We start from the raw sequence: 6,536 nt of genomic DNA, 5'->3' as shown, positions 1-6,536 counted from the left end.
CAGCTCCATCTCCTTCTTATGTTGAGGATTCCAGAACTGGACACAACACTCCAGATGAGGTCTCCCAAGAGAGTAACAGAGGGGGCAGAATCCCCTTCCCTTGCCCTGCTGGCCACGCTGCTTTTGATGCAGCCCAGGACACGGTTGGTTTCTGGGCTGCAAGTGCACATTGCCAGTTCATGTCAAGCTTCTCATCAATCAGCACCCCAAGTCCTTCTCCTCAGGGCAGCTCTCAATCAATCTGATCCTAAATCCCTGAGCCAAGTGGCTACAGCAGCAAGGAAAAAAATAATCCCCCCTGCTTTGCTCACCAGGTGTTTCTCGAGAAACACAGGAGGCAAACCAGCTTCTTTAAATAGCTGAGCCCAGAGGTGGAAGCAGCTGGCAGCCGTGCTCCCGCTGCTGGAGCTGCGGCTCTGAAGTTCAACCCCGCACGCAGCCTGCGCCGGCTTCAAGCCGGGGCATTGCGAGCACAAGGCTATTTTTAGCCACTTGGCTTTTTAAGAAAACAAAAGCCCATCCAGGAAAAACACCACTGGTACAGTGGGAAAAATAAACCCAGCCCCATCCTGGACCTAGGGAGCAGCATCCCGCGCCCGCCAGGGAATATCCCTGTATCCTCCTGTGCTCACAGGGGTTGGGGATGGGGCCCCCAGCCCTTACCCACTGCACTTTTAGAGAAATACAGGAGATTTCACCCCATGGCACAGCCTGCTTGGCTTGCTGGTTTCTTTTTAACTGGGAACAGGGAGGTGAATGCTCTGATCAGTGCCAGAGCGCCTGGGTGCACAGTCTGGGTGCAAGATGGATGCTGTGGCATTAACCGATACCTCAGCTAAAACCTTGAGGCTGGAAGGGGAAGCGATGAGCATCGAGGGTTTGTTTGCAGGGCACCCATGGAGAGTGAGCCCGGGGCATGGCAGAACCCCGGCACAGCACCTGGCTCAGCCCTTTGGGGCTGTTGAAGATTTGCAGCCAGCCCTCAGGGGGTGGACACCCCGCAGCAGCTCGGACCCTCCTGTCTGGGTCTGGTAACCTCAGCAGAGGCAGCCCGAGGCATCCCAGCACCTTCATCGCTGTCGCTGCACTTACATGACCTGGGAAAGCATCTTTGTCCCTGCGAATTCCAGTGTTTTCATCCAAGGGCTGGAGCACCTCCTGTACGAGGACAAGCTGAGAGAGTTGGGGTTGTTCAGCCTGGAGAAGAGAAGGCTGTGGGGAGACCTTGGAGCAGCTTCCAGTGATGAAAGGGGCTCCAGGAAAGCTGGGGAGGGGCTCTTGATAAGGGAGGGCAGGGACAGGCTAAGGGGAAATGGTTTTCAGCTGAAACAGTGGAGATTGAGATGAGATCTCAGGAAGAAATGTTTTGCTGTGAGGGTGGGGAGGCCCTGGCCCAGGTTGCCCAGAGCAGTGGTGGATGCCCCATCCCTGGAGGGGTTCAAGGCCAGGTTGGATGGGGCTTGGAGCCCCTGATGCAGTGGGAGGTGTTCCTGCCCATGGCAGGGGTGGGACTGGATGGGCTTTGAGGTCCCTTCCAGCCCAGATAATTTCATAATTCTATGATGATTCTATGGATCTATCCCTAAACTAAGAGCTGAATGGAGATTTCACCTTTATTTGCCTGGTTTCTCATAGGTGCTATAAAGCTGAATATAAACCTTGGGTTAAATTTTTGGGGCCTTTCAGTTTCTTCAGCCTCAGACCTGGCAGAAAGGCCAAGCATTGTTTTTGATGAAGTTTCCCATTCATCCCCCAACAGGAGGAGGTTATGGGAAAACCAGTTTCTCTGTGCTGTTTCCCCAGTCTGAGCCAAGTGTTTCAACATCAATGACTCGGGGACGGTAGGATTCCCATGAGACCTGGCAACCACATTATCTTCTTCTAAAAATACCCTCCAACAAAACATAAAACCTCTCCAAAATAACCCATCTGAAAGAGCAGGATCCAATTTTGGGCTCTCTGGAGGCCACGGAGCAGCTCTCGGCTGCCGCACGTGCTGCAGGTCGGAGCTAAAGGGCAGTAATTAGAGCGATGCCGTGTTCGGTCCCCGGGAGACGCATCCTTCCTCGAAGCAAAGCTGGGTCTGAGATGAGCTTTGAGAAACCCGCTGTTTCTCCAGGAGGGAGTGCAAATGAGAGCATCCTCTGCAGCACCATAGGTGCCATCGTTGGGGGAAAGGGGAAGGGAGCTTGGCAAAAAGGCACTTGACTTCTTGTTTTGGTCACATCCCCGACAAGCAGCCGTGGTTACAAGCATCTCAGTGACTTCCACCACCCCAGCTCTGAGCATCCTTGTGCTGGGAGGAGCTGTTGGCTGCCCAGCGTGACTGGTGGGTGGCTCCCACGTCCCTCCTCAACTGCTGTCGAAGTTTATTCTGCCCTCTGGGACTGCAAAGTTACTCCTGACGTTGGGTTTTTTCTTCCTAGGGAGGCAAAAAAAATAGAATTCTCTTCCCCCTCCTCCTTCCTCAAACACGTTTAATCATTTGCCAGTTAGTCATAATCCTAAGAAAAGCAAACGTTGCGTGATGGTGAGTGGCAGCTTCTGAAGAACTGGCACTAATTATATCTTGGCACTGAAAAAAATAACGTAGTGGGCTGGTGAATCTTCCTGGGAGGGAGGTGGCTCTCTTCTGAGCGCTCATGCGAGCGGCTGGGATGCCCCAAAATCACCAAGCAGCTGCTCTCCTGGCCCGCAGGCCCCTTCCCCGTCTCCGCTGCAGGTTAAGGAGTGGTTAACGGCTGCAGGACACAGTGAAGGTGAGGACTTGGCACTGGGGTAGAATCGTGGAATCAGGGTTTGAGTTGGAAGGGACCTCAAAGCCCATCCAGTCCCACCCCGCCGTGTGCAGAGACACCTCCCGCTGGATCAGGGGCTCCAAGCCCCATCCAACCTGGCCTTGAACCCCTCCAGGGATGGGGCAGCCACCACTGCTCTGGGCAACCTGGGCCAGGGCCTCCCCACCCTCACAGCAAAACATTTCTGCCTAAGATCTCATCTCAATCTCCCTCTTGCAGCTCAAAACCGTTCCCCCTCGTCCTGTCCCTGCCCTCCCTGATCGGGAGCCCCAGCTTTCCTGGAGCCCCTTTCAGCACTGGAAGCTGCTCTAAGGTCTCCCTGCAGCCTTCTCTTCTCCAGGCTGAACAACCCCAACTCTCTCAGCCTGTCCTCATACAGGAGGTTCTCCAGCCCTTGGATCATCTCCGTGGCCTCCTCTGCACCCATTCCAACAGCTCCATGTCCTTCCTGTGCTGAGGACTCCAGAACTGGACACAAGGCTCCAGGTTTGGTCTCATGAGAGCAGAGCAGAGGGACACAATCCCCTCCCTGTCCCTGCTGGCCCCCCTGCTTGGGATGCAGCCTAGTTAATGAAAACATTTCTCCTTTGTCTGGTGGCTTCACACACCCTCTAATGCCCCTTCCTGGTCTGCAGGCTCGCTCTCCAATCTCCCCCCCACCGCGCCGTGCCCACCTCGCAAGGGACACCCTGAGCACCTGGTGCTTCAGAGCTTTGCGTGGAGCCAGCGAGTGGCCCTGGCGTGGGGGCAGGAGGTGTTGGGGCTGTTCCTCCCCCTGTGTCAGCAGCTCACACCAGCCTGGTTTGGCTCTTCCAGGCTGAAGCGATGGCAGAGAATTTTGCAGGACTAAACTGAATTTTTCCCAAACTCCTGGCCTTTCACTTGGAGAAATATTGTGACTCAAAATCTGAAAATGAACAGCTTAGCATTAAAAAAAAAAAGAGAGAGAACTCGGAAAGGATTGCCAGGAATAACACTTCTTCCCATCAGCACCAGAGGATGTGATTAACTGTGCCCTTGCCGGGGAGGAGCTTGGGGTTTGCTGGCACGAGGGTGGGAGCACAGGGACCTGGAGGAGTTTTGTAGTGGAGCAATCTTTTAGCACTGATGTATTTTCCCTTGGCTTGTTCAGGTGACAGGGAAGAGGAGGCTACAGGTGTACCTGGGACTTGAAAAACACAACTGATGGTGCCCCAGTTATAGCCACACGGCTTTCATTGCCAAGGAACCATCCAAGATGCAGAGATCCAGATTGGACATCAGGAAAAAATTTTTCACTGGGTCATCAAGCACTGGAATGCTGGAGTCACCATCCCTGGAGGTATCTAAAAGACGGGTAGATGAGGTGCTTAAGGATATGGTTGAGTGGCAGATATGAATGGTTGCACTCGATGATCTCAGAGGTCTTTTCCAACGTGGTGATTCTATGATTCTACACGCTGCTGAGATGACACCTTCCACCTGCAACAGCCTCCAGAAACTCAGAATCCCCACGGCCTGCAAAGCCTCTGCTGCAGACCTGGTGCTTTCAAAACATCAAGCATATCTCAAACTGCCCATCACAAAGAGAAAAAGGAACAACAGACATAAATTGTAAGGGATGCAAATGAATCAAGACAAGGAGGTCCCACAAGGTCTGAAGTCTGTGCTGACATTGATGTGAGGTTCCTGGCCACATTCCATGGCAGGGAGGTTGGAACTAGGTGATCTTTAAAGTCCCTTCCAACCCAAACTATTCTATGATAGAAGCTCTGGAGCGAGTCCAGAGAAGAGCAACAAAGCTGGTGAAGAGGCTGGAGAACAGGCCTTATGAGGAGCGGCTGAGAGAGCTGGGGGTGTTTAGCCTGGAGAAGAGGAGGCTGAGGGGAGACCTCATTGCTCTCTCCAACTACCTGAAAGGAGGTTGTGGAGAGGAGGGAGCTGGGCTCTTCTCCCAAGTGACAGGGGACAGGATGAGAGGGAATGGCCTCAAGCTCCACCAGGGGAGGTTTAGGCTGGACATTAGGAAAAAATTCTTCACAGAAAGGGTCATTGGGCACTGGAACAAGCTGCCCAGGGAGGGGGTTGAGTCACCTTCCCTGGAGGGGTTTAAGGCACGGGTGGACGAGGTGCTGAGGGACATGGTTTAGTGTTTGATAGGAATGGTTGGACTCGATGATCGGGTGGGTCTCTTCCAACCTGGTGATTCTATGATTCTATGATTCTATGATTGATTCTATGATTCTATGTACATCTTCCTGCTGGCCTTGACCAGGATCTACCACACAAAGATGTCCAAGATACCAACCCACTGCTCCCAGGTGCCTCTCGGTCTTGATGACCCCGCACTGCAGAGCTTCCAGGTGTGATTTCCTTTCCTTAGGGCCTTCCCTTCCTTAGGGCCATCCCTTCCCTCCCTCCATTTCTTCATGGCACAGTCCCTGCTTTCTGCTTTGCAGCGCTGCAGCGACTCGCTGTAGATAGGGGTTAGTTCTCTTGGAAGGAAACAAATGCACTAAGGGAGTGCTAATTAAGAAGCTTAATTACAGACGAAGTTACTCAGCTCCTGCTGAAAACTGCCTGCCACTTTCTTTTGTGTCTACACGTAGAGGTAGACAGAGTCATAGAATCATATCCTAGAATGGTTCGGGCTGGCTTTGCCCTTACCTTCCTCCACAGTGTGGTCTGTGGTCAGGGGCAGCTTGAGGGTCACTCTTGCTGGCCAGGTGGAGCTCCTGCCAGTTCATCCCTTCTAAACCCAGGCCTCAAAGCCAGGCAAATGTCTCTTACAACCCTGTGCAGCTCCAGACTAGGAGAAGTCTGTCTGGAAAGCTGCCTGGAGGAGAGGGACCTGGGGGTGTTGGTTGACAGCGACTGAACATGAGCCAGCAGTGGCCCAGGTGGCCAAGAAGGCCAATGGCATCTTGGCTTGGATCAGACACGGCGTGACCAGCAGGGCCAGGGAGGTTCTTCTCCCTCTGTACTTGGCACTGGGGAGACCGCTCCTCGAATCCTGTGTTCAGTTCTGGGCCCCTCACCACAAGAAGGATGTTGAGGCTCTGGAGTGAGTCCAGAGAAGAGCAACAAAGCTGGTGAGGGGGCTGGAGAAGAGGCCTTGTGAGGAGCGGCTGAGAGAGCTGGGGGTGTTTAGGCTGGAGAAGAGGAGGCTGAGGGGAGACCTCATTGCTCTCTCCAACTACCTGAAAGGAGGTTGTAGAGAGGAGGGAGCTGGGCTCTTCTCCCAAGTGACAGGGGACAGGAGAAGGGGCAATGGCCTCAAGCTGCACCAGGGGAGGTTCAGGCTGGACACTAGGAAAAAATTGTTCATGGCAAGGGTCATTGGGCACTGGCAGAGGCTGCCCAGGGAGGGGGTTGAGTCACCTTCCCTGCAGGGGTTTAAGGGACAGGTGGACGAGGTGCTGAGGGACATGGTTTAGTGATTGATGGGAATGGTTGGACTTGATGATCCAATGGGTCTTTTCCAACCTAGTGATTCTATGATTCTATGATTCTACATTCCTCCCACAACATGTTTTGCTAAAGCAGCTACACTCTGGATAGAAACCATCTTGAGAAGGAAAAGAACCCTGGGTAGATCTGGGATATTCCCAGCTCCAGGCTTGCTCTCCACACTGTCTGTGACTTGGAAATCACCAGTCCACTGGGCTGCTCTGGATTTGTTTTACACAACCTGCAGTGTAACCTGTGCCTCCCCTGTGCATCCCAGCTTTGGTGCAGCTCCCTGCAGGCTGGATCCAG

This window comes from Phaenicophaeus curvirostris, chromosome 13, assembly GCF_032191515.1.
Source record: "Phaenicophaeus curvirostris isolate KB17595 chromosome 13, BPBGC_Pcur_1.0, whole genome shotgun sequence".
NCBI lineage: Eukaryota > Metazoa > Chordata > Aves > Cuculiformes > Cuculidae > Phaenicophaeus > Phaenicophaeus curvirostris.
The sequence above is the reverse complement of the archived record's forward strand: the minus strand, read 5'-3'. Positions refer to the sequence as shown.